The 25,188-nt window shown below is 48.9% G+C and overlaps 1 long non-coding RNA gene and 1 pseudogene across 4 annotated transcripts; both read left to right on the top strand.

Annotated features, from left to right (window-relative positions):
• The first annotated feature begins 1,990 nt into the window (after window positions 1-1,990).
• On the top strand, window positions 1,991-19,426 carry LOC144382268 (uncharacterized). Of its 4 annotated transcripts, none has more exons than XR_013448860.1 (4): window positions 1,991-3,344; window positions 3,781-3,952; window positions 4,964-5,085; window positions 18,300-19,426. It is a non-coding gene; the product is annotated as an uncharacterized LOC144382268 (long non-coding RNA). The 4 variants fall into 4 exon arrangements; XR_013448859.1 differs by lacking the exon at window positions 1,991-3,344 and having other exon boundaries at window positions 3,823-3,952; window positions 18,300-18,502; window positions 18,691-19,426; XR_013448861.1 differs by lacking the exon at window positions 3,781-3,952 and having other exon boundaries at window positions 1,992-3,336.
• LOC144382026 (thyroid receptor-interacting protein 11 pseudogene) lies at window positions 9,633-13,835 on the top strand (annotated as a pseudogene).
• Window positions 19,427-25,188: the final 5,762 nt, after the last annotated feature.

Raw genomic sequence — 25,188 nt, 5'->3', positions numbered from 1 at the left:
CCAAAAAATGGTCCGGTTTTATTCTTCTACATGTGGCTGTCCAGTTTTCCCAGTACCATTTATTGAAGAGACTGTCCTTTTTCCACTGGATATTCTTTCCTGCTTTGTCGAAGATTAGTTGACCATAGAGTTGAGGGTCCATTTCTGGGTTCTGTCTTCTGTTCCATTGATCCATGTGTCTGTTTTTGTGCCAGAACCATAGTGTCTTGATGATTACAGCTTTGTACAATAGCTTGAAGTCTGGCATTGTGATGCCACTAGCTTTGGTTTTCGTTTTCAACATTCCTCTGGCGATGCGGGGTCTTTTCTGGTTCCATACCAATTTTAGGATTATTTGTTACACTCTGTGAAAAAAGTTGATGGTATTTTGATGGGGATTTCATCGAATGGTTAGATTACTCTGTGTAGACATTTTAACAATGTTTTTCCAATCCATGAGCATGGAACGTTTTTTCATTTCTTTGTGTCTTCCTCAATTTCTTTCCTAAGTGTTGTGTAGTTTTTGGAGTACAGATCCTTTACCTCTTTGGTTAGGTTTATTCTTAGGTATCTTATGGGTTTCAGTGCACTTGTAAATGGGATCGATTCCTTCATTTCTCTTTCTTCTGTCTCATTGTTAGTGTATGGAAATGCAACTCATTTCTGTGCATTGATTTTATATCCTGCTGAATTCTTGTATGAGTTCTAGCAATTTTGGGGCGGTCTTTTGGGTTTTCCACATAAAGTATCATGTCATCTGCAAAGAGTGAGAGTTTGACTTCTTTGCTCAGTCGGATGCCTTTTATTTCTTTTTTGTTGTTGTCTGATTGCTGAGGCTAGGACTTCTCTAGTTGAAAAACTGTGGTGAGAGTGGGCATCCCTGTCATGTTCCTGACCTTACAGGAAAAGGTCTCAGTGTTTCCCCATTGAGAATGATATTCGCTGTGGGCTTTTCATAGATGGCTTTTATGTTATTGAGGTATATCCCCTCTACCCCTATACCGTGGAGAGTTTTAATCAAGAAAGGATGCTGCATTTTGTCCAGTGCTTTTTCTGCATCAATTGAGAGGATCATATGGATCTTGACCTTTCTTTTATTAATGTGAAGTATCACATGGATTTGATTTGCGAATGTTGAACCACCCTTACAGCCCAGGAATAAATCCCACTTCGTCACGGTGAATACTCCTTTTAACGTGCTGTTGGATCCTGTGCGCTAGTATTGTGCTGAGAATTTTTGCATCCATGGGGTCTTTGTCTGTTTTTGGGATCAAGGTCATGCTGGCCTTATAGAACAAGTTTGGAAGTTTTCCTTCCATTTCTATTTTTTGAAACAGCCTCAGAAGAATAGGTATTAGTTTTTCTTTGAATGTTTGGTGGAATTCCCCTGGGAAGCCATCTGGCCCTGGACTCTTGTGTGTTGGTAGATTTTTTGATCACTGCTTCAATTTCCTTGCTGGTTATGGGTCTGTTCAGGTTTTCTATTTCTTCCTGATTCAGTTTTGGTGGTTTCTAAGTTTCCAGGAATGCATCCATTTCTTTCAGATGGCCTAATTTGTTGTCATATAGTTGCTGTGTGTGTTCTTAAGATTGTTTGTATTTCTTTGGTGTTGGTTGTGATCTGTCCTCTTTCATTCATGACATTATTATTTTGGGTCCTTTCCCCTTTCTTTTGGATAAGTGTGGCTTGAGGTTCATCAAGCTTATTAATAATTTCAAAGAACCAGCTCCTGGTTTCATTGATTGTTCTACTGTTCTTCTGGTTTCTATTTCATTGTTTTCTGCTCTAATCTCTATAATTTCTCTTCTCCTGCTTGGTTTAGGCTTTATTTGCTGTTCATTCTCCGGCTCCTTTGGGCATAAGGTTAGCTTGTGTATTGGAGACTTTCTGATTTTTTGAGGAAAGCTTGTATTGCTATGTACTTTCCTCTTAGGACCGCCTTTGCTGTCTCCCAAAGGTTTTGAACAGCTGTGTTTTCATTTTCATTCATCTCCATGAAATCTTCAATTCTTCTTTAATTTCCCGGTTGATGCATTCATTCTTTAGTAGGATGCTCTTTAGCCTCCGAGTGTTTGAGTTCCTTCCCTATTTCCTGTTGTGATTGAGTTCCTGTTTCAAAGCATAGTGGTCTGAAAATATGCAGGGAATAATCCCAATCTTTTGGTATGGGTTGAGACCTGATTTGTGCCCCGGTATGGGATCTCTTCTGGAGAATGTTCCATGTGCCCTGTAGAAGAATGTGTATTCTGTTGCTTTAGGATGGCATTCTGTGATATATCTGTGAAGTCCATCTGGTCCAGTGTGTCATTCAGAGCCCTTGTTTCCTTGTTGATCATCTGCTTAGATGATCTGTGCATTGCTGTGAGTGGGGTGTTGAAGTCCCCTACGGTTATTGTATTATTCTCGTTGTGTTTCCTTCATTTGGTTATTAATTGGTTTATGTAATTGGCTGCTCAAGTTAGGAGCATATATATTTATAATTGTTAGATCTTCTTGTCGGGTAGGCCCTTTAAGTATGATACAGCGTCCTTCTTCATCCCTTACTACAGTCTTTGGTTTAAAATCTAATTTGTCTGATAGGAGGATTGCTACCCCAGCTTTCGTTTGAGGTCCATTAGCATGATAAATGGATCTCTACCCCCTCACTTTCGATCTGGAGGTGTCTTTAGTTCTAAAATGAGTCTCTTGTAGATAGCATATGGATGGGTCTTGCTTTTTTATCCAATCGGATACCCTGTGTCTTTTTTTTTTTAATGATGTTTTTTTTTTTTTTTAAGATTTTGTTTATTCATTTGAGACACAGAGATACAGGGAGAGACAGAGAGAGAGAGAGAGCATGAGCAGGGAGAGAGGCAGAGGGAGAAGGAGAAGCAGGCTCCCCGCTGAGCCAGGAGCCCGATGCGGGGCTCGATCCCAGGACCCTGGGATCATGACCTGAGCCGAAGGCAGACGCTTAACCATCTGAGCCACCCAGGCACCCCTACCCTGTGTCTTTTGATTGGAGCATTTAGCCCATTTACATTCAGAGTAACTATTGAGAGATATGAATTTAGTACCGTCGTATTACCTGTATAGTCCCTGTTTCTGTAGATCTTTTTCTTTCTGGTCCAGTGTTACTTTTGGGCTCTCTCTTGGCGTAGAGGATCCCTTTTAGTATTTCTTTCTTTTTTTTTTTTTTTAAGATTTTATTTATTTGACAGAGAGAGACACAGCGAGAGAGGGAACACAAGCAGGGGGAGTAGGAGACGAAGAAGCAGGCTTCCCGCGGAGCAGGGAGCCCAATGCGGGGCTCGATCCCAGGACCCTGGGATCATGACCTGAGCCAAAGGCAGAGGCTTAACGACTGAGCCACCCGGGTGCCCCAGTAATTTTATTTTATATTCCTCTTCTTTTGGGGGTGAAGTTGAAGATCGTTTTTATATGTTTAAGAGCCATTTATATTATCTTTTACTGTGAACTGTCTGGTCAAGTAAGGAATTACTTTCTTGACCTTAGTAAAATGATAGTAACACTGTTAGGCTCTGAAGTCCTTTCTATCAAGGCAGTGAAGGGATTTGAGATGGGAGGGTGACTTAGTCAGATTGAGAAATTGACCAAATGACCACAGTCCTTGGGCATGCAGGGGAATCCTCACCCTAAAGATGGAGCCTATGGGTAGATTGTATAAGAAATGTAAAGAAAGTGTAAAGTGGTGGTTCCTGAGAATAAGGCCATGGACCTTACTTGGAGCTGAGGGTGAACCCAGGCATCAGGGAGATGGGGCCAGGCCTGGCTAAGAGGCCTGAAATCCTGTCTCCCAGGCTCCTGAGGCAGCTTTCCTAACCAGTGCTACAGAGGTGGGAACCCACCTTGGGGCCCTGGGAGCTGGACGCCCCAGGCAGGGTGTCAGCCGGCCTTCCTTCCTTCTTCCTCTGCATGGGCTGGCATCTCCAGACCGGACCCACTAGGAGAGGGCTTCCCAGGCAACATGTGGTGAGCATCTTTAAAGTTTTGTTCCAATAATCTATCTGTTGTGGACGATATTCTATGACATACATGAAAAATGATTTCCTAGAAAAATAAAATGCAAGAGACACATAAAATAGAAGCTCAACTTATTTATTAGGAGAATCAACAGACATAGAATTCCTATGTCCCATTGCAGTAAGTTTCTAAATGCTACTGAGATTTGGTTCTTAAAGTAGTTATACTTTAAGCAACAGGGCTTTAGAACAGATATTATCTTCCATTTCCCCCTCTTAGAACAGATACTATTTTCCATTTTCCCCTCTTTTATTTCTCATCGTCTTCACTCCAGCTCCCCACCCCACAGCTGAACCAGTCCATTTATTTGGCAACGTTTGCTCATGCCTTCCCCTCCCGCAGACGGTCTATGAGGCCACTTTATAAACAGGGGCTCTTACCCACACAGGATGGAGAGGAAGGGAACGTGGTGGCAAACCGGCTTTTATTTTATTTTATTTTTTTTTGCTTTGACATTTATCTGCCCCGTTTCCTGACCCCAGAATCTTATTTTCGTCATGATCTCGCATTGTTGAGTTTTCACAGAGTCCTGAGAGGCTTACACCTAACCAAGAGAAAGTATATTTCCAAGAGGAACATTTAGATCTGATTTTTTATGTAAAACCCTTGGCTTTCTTATGTAAAATTATGGGACTTTTTTTTTAAGATGGTTAATTCCACCATCAAGTAGATTGTACTTACTTGAGTTCAAACAGCTTTAAAAAAAAAACTGGGTGTTGCACGCAAATAATGAATCATGGAACGCTATATCAAAAACTACTGAAGTACTATATGGTGATTAACATAACATAAAACAAAAAACAAGAGAATGTGAAAGTCACTCTTTGTCCCATGAAGTCCACAGATAAACCGCTGACCCCAAAGAAGAGCAGAAGGGTCCTCATTTGCTCTTCTCCTGGGGTGGGCTCTGCAGGGATGATTTCCCACCTCACTGAGCGATAGCTTGTCTCTGTCTCTCAGGATATTTTGCTCGAGTCCAAGGCATCAGCCAGCTGCTAAAGGCATTTCTGCGGAAGACAGGATGTCATTATCAAATTCTAAATCTTGGCGCTGGGATAGATACCACCTTCTGGAGATTAAAGGTAAATGAAAATTCCCCTTTTTCTTTCCCGAATTGTTTCATTTGTGAAGGTGCCCGCCTGGTTCAAAAATGTTAAAAATATATTCAGAAGGAATGCAGTGACTGCCTGTCTCGCGCCCCTGTCCCCAGCTGCTTGCACCTGCTGCCACCCTCAGCCACATATGTGATGTCACCAGGGCCTCGGTGAAGGATAGGTGCCTGGCTTCCCATCCTTTGCTGTTGCAACAGGGGTTATGAAAAAAATCCTTGTAGACATGTCCTCAGCACGTTTGGAAGAGCCCTGCCAGTGGAATTGTGAGAACCAGAGCCCCTGCATCTGCCATATTGACGATAAGGAAGAGGTTTCCTTTTTTATTATGTTATGTTAATCACCATTCATTACATCATTAGTTTTTTTTTTTTAAAGATTTTATTTATTTATTTGACAGAGAGATTGACAGCGAGAGAGGAACACAAGCAGGGGGAAGTGGGAGAGGGAGAAGCAGGCTTCCCGCTGAGCGGGGAGCCCGATGCGGGGCTCGAACCCAGGATCCTGGGATCATGACCTGAGCCGAAGGCAGACGCTTAACGACTGAGCCACCCAGGCGCCCCTCATCATTAGTTTTTGATGTAGTGTTCCGTGATTCGTTGTTTGTGCATAACACCCAGGGCTCCATGCAGAACGTGCCTTCCCCAATACCCATCACCAGGCTAACCCATCCTCCCACCTCGCTCCCCTAGAACCCTCAGTTTGTTTTTCAGAGTCCATAGTCTCTCGTGGTTCATCTCCCCCTCCAATTTCCCCCCCTTCATTCTTCCCCTCCTGCTATCTTCTTCTTTTTTTTTCTTAACATATAATGTATTATTTGTTTCAGAGGTACGGATCTGTGATTCAACAGTCTTCCACAATTCACAGCGCTCACCATAGCACATACCCTCCCCAATGTCTTACCACCCAGCCACCCCATCCCTCCCACCCCCCACGACTCCAGCAACCCTCAGTTTGTTTCCTGAGATGAAGAATTCTTCATATCAGTGAGGTCATATGATACATGTCTTTCTCTGATTGACTTATTTCGCTCAGCATAACACCCTCCAGTTCCATCCATGTCTGATAACGATGATTTTATTGTCATCATGACAGCGTCCTCGGTACGGTTTGGGGATGTGCAAGGCTGGGTGATGGTGATATGAAACAAAGGCCTTTTGTAGCTATTCCCTGATTTGGTCCCTCACCTGCTCTGTTAGGGGGCAAGAACAGGTGTATGTAACTACGCTCATTCACAGGAAAGGCGATGGGTCTGGTTAGTGGCAGAACCAGGACAATATGGACTGCAGCTCCTGCAAGTCCGGGTTCCTTCCCTGTTCTCTACACAGGGCCTTGTGCTTGTTCAGGGGGTTCTTTGCGGTCTGTCGATTCACGGTGTGTCTGTACCTCAGGCCCCACGTCTGTGTCCCGTGTCATAAGTCATAAAGGCACAGCCACGGCGCTTACTAGGGCAGGTCCTGCTGGGAGAGTCTCTCGTGTATTTATTTCCTCAGGAATCCTCACAACCCCGTGAGGTGCTGTCCCTTTCTCTACTGTGCAGACGAGGAACGCTTGGCCCGGGGAGGTTAGTGACTTCCAGCGCCTCACAGCAGACACGTGGTGGAACTGGGATCGGAAGCCCATTCCCCGGCTCCAGAGTGCCGGCCCTTTCCCCCCACCGTGCTCTCCTCTCACAGAAAAAGTAGTAGTACCACAAGACAGTGCTCACCCTCACCATGCGGGGTGCTTTGTGATATTTGCTCTTGTATCCTATTTGATCCCCTAAATGCTGGCCCCACTCCACCCCCCCCCACATTGGTTTCCTGACCCTCCCTAATCTGTCTCAGTCTGGGTTTTGGAAAACTCTGTTAGGTCCTACTTCCCCAGCACCTCTCAGTGCCTCCCCACGTCCATCCCAGTGGCGGCTCCCCCAGTTCAGGCTCCCCTTGACTTCTTCCCTGGACCTTCTTCCTGGATGGCTGTGAGATCCTCCTAACTTTTGTCCTCCATCCGTTCTCCATGCGGAGACCAAAGTCACCTCAAAATACATTTCTGACCATAGTGTTCCTAATTTAAGGCGCTAAGTACACCTTTGCTGTTTGGGGCCTAGTGTTCAGTCCATGAAGATGGTCGGTCAATGTATGAGGGAATACAGAATTAGAAAACTTACTGTGTGTTCGTCCTCAGGATGAAGATCTTCTCCCAAGTAAGTATTCTGAGGTCGACTTTCCAATGATAGTCACGAGAAAGCTGCACGGCACCACGGAACCTCACTGTGGGGTTGCTCACAAGGTCCTCGATCTTGGGACGAGAACGTGGCCTCGCAATGCTCTATGAATGGATAACACACAGGATGCACATGCCATTCACACACGTGCTTTGGTCAAACTAAACTCCCCTTTTGACCCCACTACTGGGGAAAAAAAGAAGCAAAAGCTGTGGAAAACTCACACTTTCCTATTTCTCCCAGCATAAACAGTAGGTCCAGTACAGCCAACTGCCCCAAAGACGTTGAAAGATGTGCCCCCGATAACGGGGCACATGACAGTCACCTGCAGGAGCTCTCAACACCACCAACGGTTCCTGTTGCAACAGCCTGATGCTCTACAAATTCCGGTCTGTTCTGTCATTTCATAATGGATCATGTTTCCTGTCAAGCATTAAAGCAGTCCCAAAGAAACCTGGAGAAGACTCGGCTTCCAAATCCAAAGGGAGAAAGGCTTTTTAAAAAGCTCTTCAAAATTAAACTAAAAGTCGTCCCAAGGCGTTTCCACAGTTCTTTCCTCCCAGTTCCCAATTTCTCAATGTCAAGATCTTGGGCAGTCTGGTCATAGGGGCCCGGGTTTGGAGAGAGCGGCACCTCTACAGTCCCTGGATGGACGCCCGAACGTCCTGGGCGGATCCGATGGGCTCTGATGGCCCCTTCCTTATTTAGTGCCGTCAGGCACTGGGAGGTGGAGGGTCTGCAGCGGCGGGGCGACCGGGAACGCCTGAGACCATGGCCCGCAGAGCACAGCGTCCGCTCGGCCTGGGGCTCACTGGTTAGCGGAGTTTTCACCCAGGGCAAACCCCGGGGGAGGGCAGGGGAAGGCTCGGGTGCAGTCCGCCCAGGGCGATGCTGGGTGGGGCCTGGACAGAGGGCGACGGGGACGGCCGACCCACCCCGCTGCTCCCCAGGCGCTCGGGCAGCGGCACCGAGCCGGGCTCCAGGTCTTGGCGTGGCGCAGTCCCAGGCCCGGACCCCGAGGCCTGATGTGGGGCGGCGGCAAGGGACCAGAGCTCGCGACCAGGAGAGCAGCCGGCCCTCCCGCGCCGGAGCCTGGTACGGGCTCCTGCCGACCGGGACCGACGCACTCGCCTTCCCACGGTCTGGTGGGTCAGCTGCTTCATGCAGCTGCATTGCTTCTTCCTGGTGGCGGCGGCGGCCGGCACGGCCAGGGCGGGGCAGCTCGAGGAATCGCCCGGGGGGAGGGGGGCCGACATCGCTTCATGTCCACCCGAGGCGGCAGTGGAAGCGGCTCTGGGGCCGGCGCCCCGCCCTCGCCGCCTCTCATCCAGTGGCGCGGCGGGTCGGGGCCTTGGGAGGCCAGACCCCGGACGCGGTACCCAGCCCCTCCTCCACCCATGGCGGGAACCCCGGGGCCGCCCTGTGCAGGGCCCGGAGGCCCCCTATCCGGCACCGCCACCACCGCCGCCCGCGACCCCCTGCCGGGTCAAGCCGCACGCCTCCGCGAGGCAGCGGATGCGCCCAGCGCACGGAGCCTGCAGTGAACCGCCAAACCCCGGTGTGGGACGCACTGTCCGCGTAGAGCTGGCAGGGCACAGAGGGACAGAACACTCTGGAGCCTCTGGAGGCTGGAAATGCCCAAAGTCTCCTTGAGGGCCGTGCCTCTGCGCAGGTGTAGATATCTGTCAAATGCACCTGCGATCTGCTCTCCTAGGTGAATGGATGCGTGTGCCTGTGTACTAGTCACCTCGATTAAGAAGATACTGTTGTGTGGAAAGCACAAGCCGCAGGAGTTGTGTACCGAGATACCACTTAGGGGGAAAGTCCAGGGCCACATGCATTTTCTGTGGGCAGGCACCTGGGGGCAGTCAGGCAGGAGCACTCACTAGGGGCCCACCCAGGAGAGCCAGGAAGCAGGGGCAGAAGGGGAAGGGGCCCAGCCCTGCATGGGAAGTCGTGGGGCTGAGCGGCTGGGACCGGGACCAGTGGCCAGAGTCGGCCCTGGGAAGGCCCGAGGCCTCGGCCTTTCCTAGCAACGTGGCCTGCGCAGGGGAGGCGGGTGCCGGGCCCACGCCGGCGTTGCCTAGAAACGCCTATTGTCTTCTGATTCTTAGCCTGGCGCAAGCAGGGGTTCTGGGACACTTGGCGGGGTAGTCCGACTGCGCTGGACGCTTTTCCACAGCGGACCACGACAGTTATATGACCCGCGGAGATGTGCTCTTGGGTTGGTGGCCTGGGCTCTGGCCTAGGCCATTCCCAGGGGGGAGTGGATGGCCGTGAGACTTCCTTGACCGGCTACAACTCGGATCTCACGATGGACTTTGCTGATGTCATATCATCTCAGACAGAAATCAACAGACTCCTCAACGAGATCAAAACACTGGAGGCTGATCTTACACTTTGGAAACGTTTGTCCAAGGGACCAAATAGCTCAGACTCCAATGCCATCTGGAAACTGAAGAGCACCATCAGGGACCTAGAAGAGAGGCGCATGAGGGAGATGGAGGAACATCAACTCGGAGTTGCGATACTGCACAGTGTCCATCAAGAAAAACTGGCCGACATCATTGACAGGCACTGCAAACAACTCCTCGAGTATGAAAAACGGATAGAAGACCTGCAACATCAAGAGTCTGCCGGTCATGGGAAAGATGACTTACTTCAAGAAAGGGAAACTGAGCTTCGAAGGTTGAAGCAACAGCTTGCAGAAATGGAGCGGCTGAATGACAGTTTAAACAACGTTGCTTCTGATCTCAGAGCAGAAAACCAAAAGTTGGTTTTGGCGCTCCAGGATGTAAGACATCAGCTGGAAGAATCGATTCTCCGGAACAACGAGGATTCTCTGGAAAACAACACTGCTGTGAGGGCTTTAAAAATAGAAAAAGGACGGTTAATAGCAAAATTGGCTCGGGCGGAAAAGAAGCTGTTGGAGGAAACAAACAAGTGTGAGCAAACTATCAAAGAATTGTCCCCTTTAGAGCATGTGCATTTCATTCAACACAGTCAAGAGAAAGACCTGGAAATAGTACACCTCAAAAAGAGGATCGAGCAGATGGACGCTGACCGTAAAGAAACGAAGGAAATGCTGTCCTCTGCTCTGGAGGAGCAGAAGCAATTGACACAACTCATTAAAGAGAAAGAGATGTATATTGAAGAACTTACAGGAAGTCCAGAGCTTCAGGAGGAATTCGGCCAGTCTACCCAAACCTTCAGAAGCAGTGACATTTTCCAGCCATCCGTGGAGGACAAAGACAGGTGTCTCCCATCCGTGACAGGCGAAAATCATCATGTGAGAGAAGAACTGGAGAGCCTAAGACAACAGAGTCGCTCTGTTCCTGCGGTCGACCCTAAAATCCTAGACGAGATCATAGAACTAGAGTGTGAGGTGTTTCAACTGCAGGAGTTAAAGGATGATCTCGAGGAGGAAATCAGAGAGCAACAGAAGATCATTCACAACCAGCAGCAGGGCAAGATAGGACTGCTTCATTCTTTACAAGAGCAGAAGCAGAAAGTGGAGCATCTCCAATACCGGCAGGAGCAGATGAATACTGAACACGCTCAGCTCCTTTCAGCGAAAGACGAGGAGATTCAGCATTTGCAGGACACGATAGAACAAATGAAAGCCCGGTTGCCTGACAAAAGCCAGCACATTCCAACAGAAGACTGTGATGATGTGGAAGTCACAACCAGTCAGCCTCTTCCTAGAGAAAACGGAAGCGAAAAGCTTGATTCACGTGAAGCCGAAACTCAAAGATTAGTCCTAGGAATCAAAGAAGACGAACTGGAGATGAAGCTTCTAACTGAACAGAACATCCGACTGACGGAACAGATCGATCGGCTCTCCAAAGAGGAGATTGGTAAACTAACTCAGATTATCCAGCAGAAAGACTTGGAGATTCAGGGTCTTTCCAGCAGGATCTCTGCGGCTTCTCACAGCCAGAACGGGGACGTGGAGCGACTTCAGCGGCAATTGCAAGAGCATGCTTGGAAAAGCGAACAGGTCTTGGCTGTCTTAAATGAGAAAACGAGGGAGAACAGCAATCTGAAGACAGAGTATGACAAAATGGCAGATAGAATGGCTGCCACAGAAGCAGAGCTCCGGCGGATGCAAGAGGAAAATCAAAAACTGTCCACTAGAATTGACAGTAGTGGTCAGGAGCTGTTTAGAGAAACGATTCAGAATTTATCACACATTGTTCGAGAGAAAGACCTCGAAGTGGATGCGTTAAGTCAGAAATGTCAGACTTTATTGACACTCCTGCAACCATCCAGCACTGGTAATGAGGTTCGAGGCGTTAATATGGATCAGTTCAAGCAGCTTCTACAGGAACGGGACACATTAAAACAGCGAGTGAAGATCATGGAAGAGTGGAAACAGCAGGTGATGACCACAGTCCAAAATATGAAGCGTGAGTCACCCCAGCTTCAGAGAGCTCTGGCACAACTCCAGGCGGGGGCTTTCGCCAGCAGCGAAAAGGATTCTGAACTAGAGACGACCTCTAGTGACCTGATCCAAACGTACAAAGGCAATGAAATAAAATTACAACATTTAGAGAAGGAACTGGCACAAATTCAGCTCAGCATCGGGGAGCTTTGCAATGCCAAGGATCTCCTTCTAGGGAAACTGGACGTGATTTTCCTCCAGCCCTCCCCCGACTCCTCAGAGTCAGCGGACTCTCTGGAGGCCATGAAATCTGACAGAGTGAGTGAGGCTTCTCACTTGCTCCAAGCGGAGGTAGAAGAGCTGAGAAAATCCATGCAAGAAAAAGATACAATGATTCGAGCCCTCCAGGAAGATAAGCAGAGATGGATTGATTCAGTGGCTGCCACGTGGGAAGGAGAAGGCCAAGAACAGGAACACAGGGATTCTGACATCGAGCAGCTGAAGGAGAAACAGGTCGTTCTACAAAACTTCATTCAGGATCAGGAGCTCCGAATCCAAGCGAAAAGTGAGGACTTGCTTTCTTTACAGGAGAACTTCCGTAGCCAAGGGAGTGAAAATGAACTTTTGAGGCAGACGGTCACCAATCTGAAGGAGAGAATAGCAGAGCTGGAAATGGATGTGTGTCAACTGAAAGAGGAAAATGCAAAAGTCGAGGAAAACTCTAGAGAAAAGGAAGTGGGAAATGAGGCATTGCAAGAGACAGATAGGCTGCTTTCAGTGATGCGGAGAGAGGAGGAATCCCAGGGTGCTGCGATGAAAGAGAAGGCACTTGCTTTGGAGCAACTATTGCAAGAGAAAGAAGAGCACGAGACCGGGGTATTGAACCGGCTGGTCAGTGCAGTTACATCCATGCAGGGAAAGACAGTTCTGTGCCAACAGGGGAGAGAGGAAGTCCTGTTGGCCCTGAAACAGAAACAAACGGAAACCTGTGCCCTCCAGAAGGAGGTTCACCATTTACGTGAGAGCGAATTACGCCTAACCCAGGAGCTGGAGAGACGGCGACACCTCGCTCTAGAAGCCGAAGACGCTCATCGCCGGGAAGCTCTGGCCTCAGAAGACAAAGTGGCTCAACTGAGGAAGGAAGTGACGGTCTTGCAGGGAAAACTCGTTTTGTCTTCCACTGCCATGGAAAATGCCAGCCGAGGAGCCAGTGTGCAGGTGGAGTCGCTGCAGGAGCAGCTGCACGTGGTGACCCAGCAGAGAGAGGACACCGCGCTGCAGCTTGCTGCCTCCCAGGAAGAAGGAAAGCGGTATGGTCACATCCTAGCTGACCTCAAGTTGGAGCTCGCCGAATGGATGGAAAAGGCAGACAGCCTAGAAGGAAAACTGAAGTCATTGCAGGGACGATTACATAAAACAAATGCTGACTTGGAGCTGAAGGAAGACCAACTCCAAGAATTCCAGAAACAGAATGAGGTCCAGCAGGAAATCCTGGAGGACACACAGAAGAAACTGATGAACTTAGTCAGTAAGTCCGAGGGAATGGTGGACAAAAGCCTACTAAGGAGCCTCTTCCTGGGATCTTTCCAAGCACCTGATGCTGAACGGCAGGAAGCCTTAAGGTTGATGGGAAGCATGCTGGGGATCCGAGAAGACCAGATGCGGCAGCTGTTCAATGAAGGGCCAGGTGGTGTTACCAGCTGGATGACTCGGGGGCCTGGATCCAAAAGCGCCCCCAACACACGTGTGAAGCCAAATCACCGACCTATGGCCAAGAATTCTTTTTCAGGACTTTTCGTCCAGTTTCTAGAAGCGGAATCTCATTCAGCTTTGCCACCACCAAAGCCCTCTGCTCATGACGCGAAGCCCCCAGATTCCGGAGGAAGGGGAAAACTGGCTATGAAACAGGGCCCGCCACGTCTGAACGCTACCCTAGGATCCACATCCCGGAAAAAAGATGCGAAGCCCCGCACCACAACTGTGTCTCTTATTACCCCACCTGGACCGGAAACGGATGGATCGGAGCACCTTCTTCTAAATGCCGTCACGGATGCTTTGCCCACGTACACACCCCAAATACTGTCACCTGCCAAGAAGGTTGGAATGGCGGCCAAAGGCCTCTCAAAGGAATAGAGGATTCTCAAGCCAGAGATGAGACAGCGCTCGAAAGACCCCAAGTCGCTCTGTGTGTTTACCTTATCCCAAAATGTCCTTTTGCAAAACGTAATATTTTTGCAGTCTTGCTTTCAGCTTAATAAAAATATTCTTTTATGAGTTAACAAAAACAGGCATCTTTTCATGACTGCAGAGGTATTCACCAAACTGAAAATGGTGGTTATTTCTTATGAGAGTAGACACTGGTGGGGTTGGGGGCTGTGGTCAATGGTACTTCCAGTATTGTTTGTAATGCTTTGATGTTTTCATAAGGAGCACCTATCTACATATACCTTTGGTAAGGAAAACATCAACTTGTTTTAATGTTCCAAACTTATCAAATACACGAGCACATACGCTTTGTTTGAGAAACTAGGTGTATAGCATGAAAGTTTAAGATGAATACATTTTTTTTAAAAATGCAAGTTTGATTTTCCCATCTATGTCCCATTTCTCTTTCTCCTTTTTTATTTTTAATTGTTTTTTCCATTTCGCTTTATGTTGCCTGGGAATCTACTTCATGGGTAACCTGATTTATCTCAGGCCTTTAGAAATATATGTATATTTGTCTATTTGGGCGTATAGTATTCTATGACTTGCTTTTTAAAAAAAAAATCACTCTGCCTTGGAGATCTTTACAAATGTGAATGAATTCCAATTCATTCTTTAAAAGGAAATGCAGGCATTTATGGATATACCCTAAATTACTTAACTAGCTCCTATTGATCAGTATTTAATCGGTTTTTACTTCAAATGTCCATGGTCAACTCCCTTCTTCATTTCCTCAAAAGCCACTGCAAATCTTCATTTGCAGTTCCAGGCTAATTACTCCACTATACTCTGGAAACCATCCATTCAGACTTCTTTTCTTCTTCTTCTTCTTTTTTTTTTTTTTTTTTAAAGATTTTATTTATTTATTTGACAGAGAGAGCAGGAGAGCACAGGCAGGGCGGGTGGCAGAGGGCGAAGGAGAAGCAGGCCCCTTGCTGAGCAGGGAGCCTGATGTGGTGCTTGATTCCCGGGTCACCGAGATCATGACCTGAACCAAAGGCAGACGCTAAACTGACTGAGCCACCCAAGCGCCTCCCATTCAGACTTCTTTAAAGATCTCATTCCATTAATTTTCCATTCTGCTGTATCTTCCGCCTGCCAAATATCTTAACTCCTTCCCTCCCTTTCTGTTGCCAGTGCTCTGGTTCACCCATTCCTGTCTCTTGCACAGACTAGTGCAGTAGACTGCCTACTGATCTTGCTGGTTCCACTCTCGGCCTCCTTTGAATCCATTCTCCATGCTGCTGTCAGGGCGAACTGAGATGAAAATCTGATGTGACTTCCCTGCTGTCATTATTTGTGGGTTCCCTCATTGCTTGGAGTTCGACCTTTAAGAGACCATCCAAGCCCTTGCTTTTGCAGCCTTCCCTCCTGCTCATCATTCACATACAGGCCGCCCTTTAGCCCCAGGGAATTCTTACAAGCCCCAAATAGATTTTTATCCAAATAACTTCAAGTGCATGAGCCTCATCATTGTGCCTTGACAAAGGTACAAAGCAGAAGGATTTCATTTTTCTCCTCTTCACCCATTGGTAAAGGGAGTGATTCCCACCCTAAAGTTATGGGATGTCCGGATGCTGAACAGATGAGCTCGACAGTAATTTATTACCCATGTATACTCCTGGCGCACACCGTGCAGGGCCACAAGGGGGTTTTACCTGGGAGCAGAATGAAGAAGGGCTTTGGGGCGGGGGCAGACCTTGTAGTAACAGGAGAGTGACGGTGAGCCCTTCTTCCTGCAGGAGGGCATGACTGGCTTGCTGGATAATTCCACACGCTGTCAGGGAAATGGACCTTACTCCTTGGGGAGAAACTGTGCCTGGTCCCTGGGATAAAGAAGGTCGTTTGGCCAGGAGACCTGATCTGTGGGAGCAGAGGGGGAAGGGAACTTTGAGTGAGGCCGAGGCCATTGGAGGCCCTCTGATGTTCCCTGCTACCAAGACAACACTGCCTATTGAATCTTAATCTCAGGCTTTCCATCACAGTGGACTCTGATATCTAGACATCAATTTCAACCTGGGACTGAGACTTTTAAGGATTAGGACAGGTGCTTCTCTAGGAAGTGAAATTGTCACGTGACCAAGAGGGGGAGTTGGTCTTCAAAACCAAAATGTATCAACTGTCATTGATGGTCACTCAGTTGATCCCAAGGGAATCCTGAGGTAGCCAAGGGGTAGAAGGAAAGGCTGACGTCCTCCAGCACCATGGAATCTGGCAATGGACTGTGGATAGAAGCAGCCACCCCCACCTGCAGGTTGGATATGCAGACTTTGGCTTCAGCCTGTAGCAAGAAGGCCTTGGTAACTACATTGAGCTGGTGGGGGTATCATGACCCGAGGAACAGCAGACAGCGGGATATGAAGGCTCAGAGTCTGTGAGAGACTCCGTTTCCAGGAGAGCCCAGTGCATGGCCAGCAATTGCTTCTTTCCTGGTCTATAACCCAGGGCCAAGGAGGGCCATTACTTGCATTGGGAGTCCATGGACAATTCCAGGGACTCCAGGGAACCTGGAGAGGTAGTTGCTAAAGCCTTTTTACTTGGAGCACTAACGGGTGATTTTTTCTTTTTTAAGATTTTATTTATGTATTTGAGAGACAGTTGGAGCTGGAGGAGGAGGTCAAAGGGAGTGGGAGAAGAAGCAGGCTCCCCACTGAACAGGGAGTCCCCTGCCAGGCTGGATCTCAGGACCCTGCGATCATGACCTGAGCCAAAGGCAGACGCTTGACCAACTGAGCCAGCCAGTCGCCCCCTCACAGGTGTTTTGGACAGATCCTAGAGCCTTTTGTTGAGGGGAGCCCCACCCAGCATGGGCTCATTGACAAGTAACAGCCTAAATGGGCTTATGTAAAATTTATAAACAAGGAATATGTTGCCTCCAGAACCAAAAAAAAAATACTGACAGACTTTGAACTTGTACGTCCTTCTTTGTTTCTAAGGATTTTATTTGGTTACTTGAAAGAGCCCGAGAGTGAGAGTACAAGGGGCTGGTAGGGGCAGAGGGAGAGGGAGAAGCAGGCTTCCCAGGGAGCGGGGAGCCTGATGCGGGGCTTGTTCCCAGGACGCTGGGTTCGTGACCTGAGCCGAAGGCAGACGCTTAATGGACTGAGCCACCCAGTCGCCCCTGCACCTGTATGTCCTTAACAAGTGTGTCAAACAGATGTCCTCACGTAGGTAGTCGTAGATGTGATGTCATACCTATGTTCCTGGAGAAAGACGGGTGCAGGAAGATCCTGCCCACAAAGATGCCTGTGATAGCAGAGAGGTTTGGGTGCCCTGTGCTTAACAAGGTAAAATGTGTCCCCTTCAAAGTCAAGGCACATTTGACTGAGAGGATGTTGAAATACGCATGGAACAGAACATACTGACCAAATCTATATTAGCAAAATATTCCCCATCGTTAAATTTGTTGGGCTCCCTTGTGTTTTTTTAAAGATTTTATTTCTTTCTTTGAAAGAGAGAGACACTTAGTGCACGAGCCCAGTGGGGGGGGGGGAGGGGGGACGGAAGGGCCGAGTGAGAGAATCCCAAGCTGACTCTACCCTGAGCACGGAGCCTAACATGGAGCTGGATCCTATGACTCTGAGATCATGACCTGAGCAGAAAGCATAGCCCACTGACCCACCCAGGTGCCCCTAGGGGTCTCAAGGTTTTAAGGGGACCAGGATTTATTTTAATCAGGTATGATAAGTCAGGAAGATATAGAAGTAGCTGTCACAATGGAAGAAGTTTTGTAGATTTACAGATCCCAAGAAAGGAGGTTCTGAGAGCCATGGAGGGCCACCTGGGGAAGCACCAGGATTGGTCAGGAGAAAGAGGGAGTGAAGGGAAAATGTGGGCAAGACCCTTTATTGTGGTTTCCATGGGAAGGGACAGGTGAGGCAGGATAAGCACATTTAAGACTGGCTAGTTTGAATAATTTCAGTGGGCTCCAGGGCATAGTGGTGTCTGCAGTAGTCTGTCCCTGCCCTTGGGGTGATCAGGGCAGGGCATAGTGGCCCAGAGCTTCTTAAGAGGAGGTGGTTGGGGGGTAAGGGTTCTGTACTGGTTGGTTTAGATGTGAAAGGTATGCTCACAGGCAAGTTGTTGACTTTTTCTAAGAATTAAGTAAGCCTGCCAGGGACAGTCCCTCCAAAGTCAGCAAGGCCTGATGTCAAAGCATTAAATACAGAAGCTAGAAAATATGGTTATTTTACTAGGTATAACGATAATTGGAGCCCTGGTATTGAGTCCATGAAGGTTACCCAACTGGTACATCTTAGCAGACATTAAAGTTAATTCAGAACCCATGTTTTAGAGGGCCAAAAGCCAATTGACCTCCTTTTATCTTTTGCCATATACATTATCTTAGTAAATTTTGGATTTCTTTTCTTTCTTTTTTTTTTTTTTTTTAAGGTTTATTCCTTCATTTGAGAGAGAGACAGCAAGCAAGTGTGAAAGAGCAGGAACCAGGGGGAGCTGCAGGCAGAGGCAGAGGGAGAAGCCGACTGACTCCCCTCCAAGCAGGGAGCCTCTCATGGGGCTCAATCCCAGGACTCTGGGATCACGGCTGGAGCCGAAGTCAGACGCCTAACCATCCGAACCACCCAGGCGCCCCTGTAAATTTTGGATTTCCAATTGGGCCCAATTGTGAACCTATGTTGAATTAATTTGGGGGGTTCCTCTTCCTGTATCCAGTTTTCTTTCTTCCATTCCTCCTTTTCTTGGGTTTGTTTGGTCCTTGATATATGGTTGGGTTAGGGAGTGTCTTTTTACCCTGTTCATCTTTCTCCGTTTTTTCTTCCAGAGAGTCTCAAATCAGCATCATCAGGGTTGGAGCCTCTGTCGTGGCAATGGTCGTATGGTCTCAAGTCTCCTGGCGTAAGTCAGGGTGTGAATTGATACCCTCACTGTGCCACAGGGGTGCCACGGATGTTTCCCCCATAACCCTGAGGATGGCGATCTTGTGCCAAAGAGGTTTAGGCAGTGGAGTGGTAAGTGAAAGAGCACAGGACCCACAGCGCAGACGTTGATAAAGCCAAACCACCTTCTGCTACAGCCCTACCTTCTCTCAGTGTGGACTGCTTCCCCTCCCCCCTTTTCCCACTCTACAGATTCCCTCAGGAGACTATTTCATTTCTAGCCCCATAAAGTCATGGGTTTTTGTTTCTGTCTCCAGCTATTCAGACATGGTGCACATGTCCTGGGTGTTTATGGGGAAAGGGAGCCGGGTGGGTCGGCCCCACAGATGACTGTCCTCTTCCTGCGGGCATGCCAGTCCATCTCCCCAGTGTTGGAGTCCACAGCCAGGAAGACCATTTTGTCCATGGCCAGAGTGGGAGCCTCAAGCCCCTGGATCCAGAGATGAGTCCCTGGACGCGCTGGGAAGCAACAACACTAAGAGAAAGCAAGTGTGTGGAGGAGGGGTTTTGCACTGGGAGAGAAGTGGAGCACCAAACGGCCGACCCTCCACTTTTGTGTTTCTCATCAGCTCCTGGGCCCTGGGCTGCCATGGATGTGCGCCTCAAAAGCCTGAGGGCTCCGGAGGACACACGGTAACAGGGAGAGGAGCGGCAGCTGGGGAGATGGGCAAGGCCACTCGCGTTGCCTGAACCACAGTGACTCAGGAGAGAGTCTGTTTCTGAAATGTCCCAGAAGTATTCCTATTCTTGCAACAAGTTCTCTAACTATTGCTTCATGTTCTTCAGTGTACTCTAGGTTCCCTAATGTGCTCAGTGATTTCATTCAGTGCATTCCTGCAGTATTGGTCTCTTTTGTTCCTAGCCACTGGGGGAGGACACTTCCAGGAGGCATACAGGACTCCGGGTTTGCCTTCAGTCCAAACAAGTGCCAATAAATATTTTCAGTTGGCTCCTTTCAGACCTAGGGTCCTGGATTAAAACCAACCTATGGTTTGGAATTGTCATCTTGTTTTGGATTCTGTACTTGCTGTCTCTCAATCCTCTGTAGAAACACTGTCTCCAATGAAGTGATGCTGGCTCACTGGTCTCAATCTTGAGCAGATACAGACTTCACAGGGGAAGTTCGTGAGAGTTTCTCCCATCTAACCCTCCCTGTTCCTCAAGTGTCACTTGAGTAGTTTACAACTGCGATGCACATTCCCTCCAACGTGAGACATGCTGATCTGAAAAAGCTTTGCTGCCACTCAAACACAAAACCACTAAATACAAAGAACTTGACTGTTGATCAGGAAGCCTTCCGGGGACACCTGGGCGGCTCAGTCGATTAAGCGTCTGCCTTTGGCTCAGGTCATGGTCCCAGAGTCCTGGGATTGAGTCCCACATTGGGATCCTTGCTCAGCGGGGGCCTGTTTCTCCCTCTGCCTCTCTGTCTCTCTGTCTCTCTCTCTCTCATACATACATACAAATAAATAAAATCCTAAAAAGAAAAAGAAATTCTCCCAAGGAAACTTTTTTAAAGTTTTTATGTACAATTAGTCCACATACACTATGATAGTCATTTCAGGTGTACAATCTAGCGCTTCAACACTTCCAGGCAACACCTGGTGCTCATCACAAGTGCATGACCTAATCCCTATCACCTATTCAACCCATTCCCCCAAACACCTCCCCTCGGTAACAACAGCTTGTTCTCTATACTTAAGAGTGTTTCTTGCTTTGACTTTTTTCTTCTCTTTGCTCATTTGTTTTTTTTTTCTTTAGAAACTCCACAGATGAGTAAAATCATACAGTATTTATCTTTCTCTGATGTATTTTGCTCATCAAAGCAAATCTTGATCAGAAGCAGGAAGGGTGTTACACAAATACAATGAATCGTGGAACACTACATCAAAAACTAACGTACTGTATGGCGACTAACATAACATAATAAAATTTTTTAAAAAGCGTCATTTTGAAAACTCATAACGGGAAACGTCACAAAACACAGGCAGGAGGTTTGGGCAGGGGGAGCCCTCACACACTACCACTCCAGATCCAGTGGGGACCCAACAGGAAGACATGGACTTGACCGCGCACACGGATACGCCACTATTCCAGCCAGCAGAACTCGATTCTCATCTCTCTATGCCCCCCCCACCTCCTCCAACAGGACTCACCCATGAGAAGCTACAACACTTGGAACTACCAGATGCCGCCAATGGACCTTTGGTCCTTAACAGCCTTCCAAATTGCCCCCTTTCCTCCTGAAAACAGTGAGCCTCTCTGATAGTCCCCAGTGTGCCTGAGGTTTCATCACAGCTTCTCTGTCCTACATTCAAGTCTCTTTCCTCCCAAAGAAACCCGACAGTGGCTGATAATTCCCTGAGAGTTTCTCCCTTTAAGGTTACACACTGGACGGGACTTTGTTTTTACCTGGGGCTCTGGTCGGTTCCAGCAGAAATCAGACAGTGGGATCCCAGCTCATTCTTCTAGAAGGTCCTGAGAGTCAGCAGTGAGTGTGTTCACCTCCCAACTAAATGCTGCTCCCCTTCCTCTTCATTGGAGTCAGGATTTCTCCCCAGAAACCAGCCTGCATCTGTAACAAAACCACCACAGCATCTCTGACGTGGCGTCGCGGGAGCCCTCAATCCACGGACCCCTGAGGAAAATACCTCTGGTTCAAATACCCTCAGGGAACATAAGGACCAAACCAGGGGAACAGCCCCCAAAATGCAAGCGACTGTGCTGCTCACCTACCAGCAGGTCCTGGGAAGCCGCCCACAGCCCCCTCCTCAGCACTCAGCCAACAAGGCTGCTTCTCCGTCGCTCCTCAGGAGGCACCAAGTTGCTGCAAAGGCCCCAGGTTCTCCCCAGGGCGGCGGCAGAACTTGCTGGTAAACGCAGCTCTGGCTCTCGGAGGGCTAGTGGGTCCTCAGGGGGCAGCAGCAACCTCTCCTGCCCTGAGCTACCCTGGCTCGGATAACGCCATGACGTCTTCTGACAGCAGGCAGTTGCTGCGCGCGCGGGGACACCGCCCCCTCCCGGTGGAGGTGCGCGCGCGCCCTCTGCTGGCCGCACTGGGAATCCCTACAATGCTCAAAGCCAGGGCCCCTCAGCTGCAGGCACAGAGCATGCTCAGGTCCAGCCAAGCCATCTCTCTCCATGACAGATCCTGAGGCTCGGCCTCACAACCCCATGCAAAAGGGGGTGTGCCCATCTTCCCAAGTGAAACGGCCTCTGCAAAGCTCAGCCCTAGGAAGGTTGGAGCTTTGGGCTCAGGGAAATCTGATCACCGGCTTTCCCACCTTCTCTGGTCCCAATGCTCAAAGCACCTACATCGACCTCCTCCACCCTGGTCCATGGTCCACTTCCATACACCTAGACCAGCAACCTCTTGTCATCCTTGAAATTCCTCTTCGTCTCTGCTTCTCTCTACCCTGTGTCTCTCTCTTGGTTCCTCTCGCTTTCTAGGACTTGCCCAATCCCCCCACCACTCACTCAGCGTCTCTCTCCCTGACAGTCTCTTTCCCTCTCTCCCCAGGCCCTCGGGCCTTCTGCTCTGTGCAGCCCTGTCCAAGACCACAGGGAACCACCTCTCCTGTCTCCCCCTCTCTCCTGCCATCATTCGGCCCAGACCCTGCTCACAGGGCATGGCAATCCCATTTTCAAAGGCTGCTCAGGCTGACCTTGACCACAGCAGTGCACTTCCCAGCCACTCCTGGAAAGCATGTGGACAGACAGACCTGGACACCTCGGTGGCCCAGCCACGACCCCAAAGCTACTGGGGGATGGCTGCTTCCACAAGCCGGGAAGAAGGAGGGCTTTGCAAGACCCAGGAGTTCTGGTGCAGAATGGATTGGAGTACAGGACCTAAACAGTGACAGAAGCATACACCCAACTCCTCCTGTGTGGTGAGGGAGGAATGGGTCCCCTGTCATTGGCCTCTGCCCTGCCCATCCCTCAACAAGGAAACTGGGGGAGGATTATGGGGCATCGTGGGTCTTACCAAGAAAACTGTCACCATCAGCCCCGCTCAGAGCCCACCTGCTGTTGGGGGGCAGCTGGTGAGGTGAAACCAGTGCACACAATCTGGATTAATGCAGGGCCTCCTCACCGGTCTCCCAGGGCCACTAGGGATGCTTCATTCATTCCTCACCATCACAACAGACCACTGCCTGGGGACAGACACCTGTCCTGCTCATCACCACACACCCCCTAAACGAGCAGGCGCCATGTGCTCGAGAGTATCTAGCACCAGAGTTAATACAACCACCAACAGACTTAAATACATGTTGTGTCCGCCTCCCCAGAAGGATTTCTTACGCCCCTTGCAGTGAAGATACCACAAAGGGGAATCTTGCTACTCTCCTCCATCACCACCATTGCTGCCGGTTTGTTTTCTGTGTGTACGGGCCTCACACTGTGCACTGGAAGGGGAGCGACTGCAGGGCCTCCTGATGGCAGACGCTGACACAGAGACAGAGCCGTGAAAGGTTTATTTGGGGGATCCCAGGAGAGACAGAGCACAGGGGACAGGATGGGCAGGGACAACACTCAGGACATTAGGCTGATCTGACAATTTTCTAAATATATGCACACACAGCCTGGTTGTTACTGCTCAGGGACGTCTTCAAATATCAAATGTACTGTCCTGTAAGGCAGATAGATTTGGGTTAGTACACTGTGACCTTATGTTTTCCTAAATGCATTTGCTTCCTCTGGTATATCTGAGGCCTTGAATGAACACCTGAGTGTGTGGCTGCTTCCGTGAGTCTGTATGTAATAGAAAATAATTGTCTTCACATCTCAGATATAAATCTCTGCATGGACATGTTCTCAGAATGATCTTTTACTTCATTCTCGGCTAGGACCTAAAATTTAATAGAAAAAAAAAGGGGGTCTTTGCCTTATTTTTGAAATGAGGATGCCAATCTCTGGGCTGAGGTGTTATACTCTCAGTGTAATGTTGTGGACTTAAATGAACATCTTTTGATGATCATCTGATGGAGCTATTTTCATGTAAACAGTGAGAAGGGGGAGTGGCCAACAGCCCAGATATTTTGCATATTCTTTCTCTTTTTTTGAGATAGAGAGACAGAGACCAAAAAAGGGCAAATTTGTGCTGGAAAGGCGGCGGGGGGTGGGGAGTGGGGAGGAGAGAAATTCCTAGATAGGCTCTACACTCAACGCCGAGCCTGACTTGGGGCTCGATCACAGAACCCTGAGATCATGACCTGAGCAGAAATCAAGAGTCCGATGCTTAATCGACTGAGCCACCCAGGGGCCCCTGCAGATTCTTTATGTACTTCAACTCCTATTCTTCTAATGACCTCAGAATCCGACAGGCTCCCCTTTCACAGATAACAAAGCTGAGGCTCTGAGTAGGCCCCACGGAGAGCTGGCATTCGGGCAGGAACACAGGTAAATCCGCAGGATACTGTGACCAAAGTTCAGGGAGATGCAAAGTGCAGGCAGAGCGGTGACTCAGAGGCAGAGGCGTAGTGACAGGGATCCAGCGAGGGTGGCTCCTGGTCAATCCTGAATTCCCCACCAAGAGTCTGACTCGGGCTGAAGGCCAAGGCAGCCACTCTGCTGATCTTGGTCCCGTCTTCACTTTTTCTCACTGGGGCCCACAAACTCAGGCAGACAAGAATCCCCAAAGGAACCAAGTTCAATTTCCCAAGTCTCCACCACATTCTTTCACCCAGTTCAGAACCTTCAGAAATTCAGAGGAAACAATCCTTATAGATTAGGAACGAACAGCTTTATGGCAACAATGACGTTCTGATACAAATAACTGCATTATCCACGCCGTGTGACGGACACAGGCAGCAACCCGGTGTGGATCTCACGGTGTCCTCACACTCACTGCTCAAGCTGCTGGCCTGCAGGAACAGCCTCTGCTCTACCCGAGAGAGGCCCATCCACTCCCCTGAGCACCTCCATCCTTCTCATCCACAGCCTCCTGTTTCTAGTGACTCATGGCTCCCTCTCTTGTCCTTCAGATGCATCGCTGGTGCTTCCCTTATACGGAACACAACATCTATGTCGTTTAATGAGTGTGTCCCTCGCTGCTCTCAGACACCTGAAATTCCCTCCTCATCCCTCCCAGAGCACAGAATATGGTCTCTGTACAGTGTGCATGCGCATACCTGCTGTGCCCAGCTTTTGGAGAAGAGCGGCTCTCCTTCACCACAAAGGGCCCTGCCGACCACCTCAGTGTGAGTGAAAGACAAAGTCCATCAAAGGCGTCTCCTGAGCAACCTGAAGAAAGTGATCCTGTCCTTAGCAACATTCACTCTCCCATAACATGAGAGGCCTGCATGCAGGACTGCTCTTCCTTATGGAGGATGCCCCAGCGTCTGCATCTGACCCATGTCAGAGAAAAGACGGAAGACCATCCC

The sequence above is a fragment of the Halichoerus grypus genome, chromosome 6 (assembly GCF_964656455.1).
Source record: "Halichoerus grypus chromosome 6, mHalGry1.hap1.1, whole genome shotgun sequence".
Classification (NCBI taxonomy): domain Eukaryota; kingdom Metazoa; phylum Chordata; class Mammalia; order Carnivora; family Phocidae; genus Halichoerus; species Halichoerus grypus.
The sequence above is the reverse complement of the archived record's forward strand: the minus strand, read 5'-3'. Positions and strand labels throughout refer to the sequence as shown.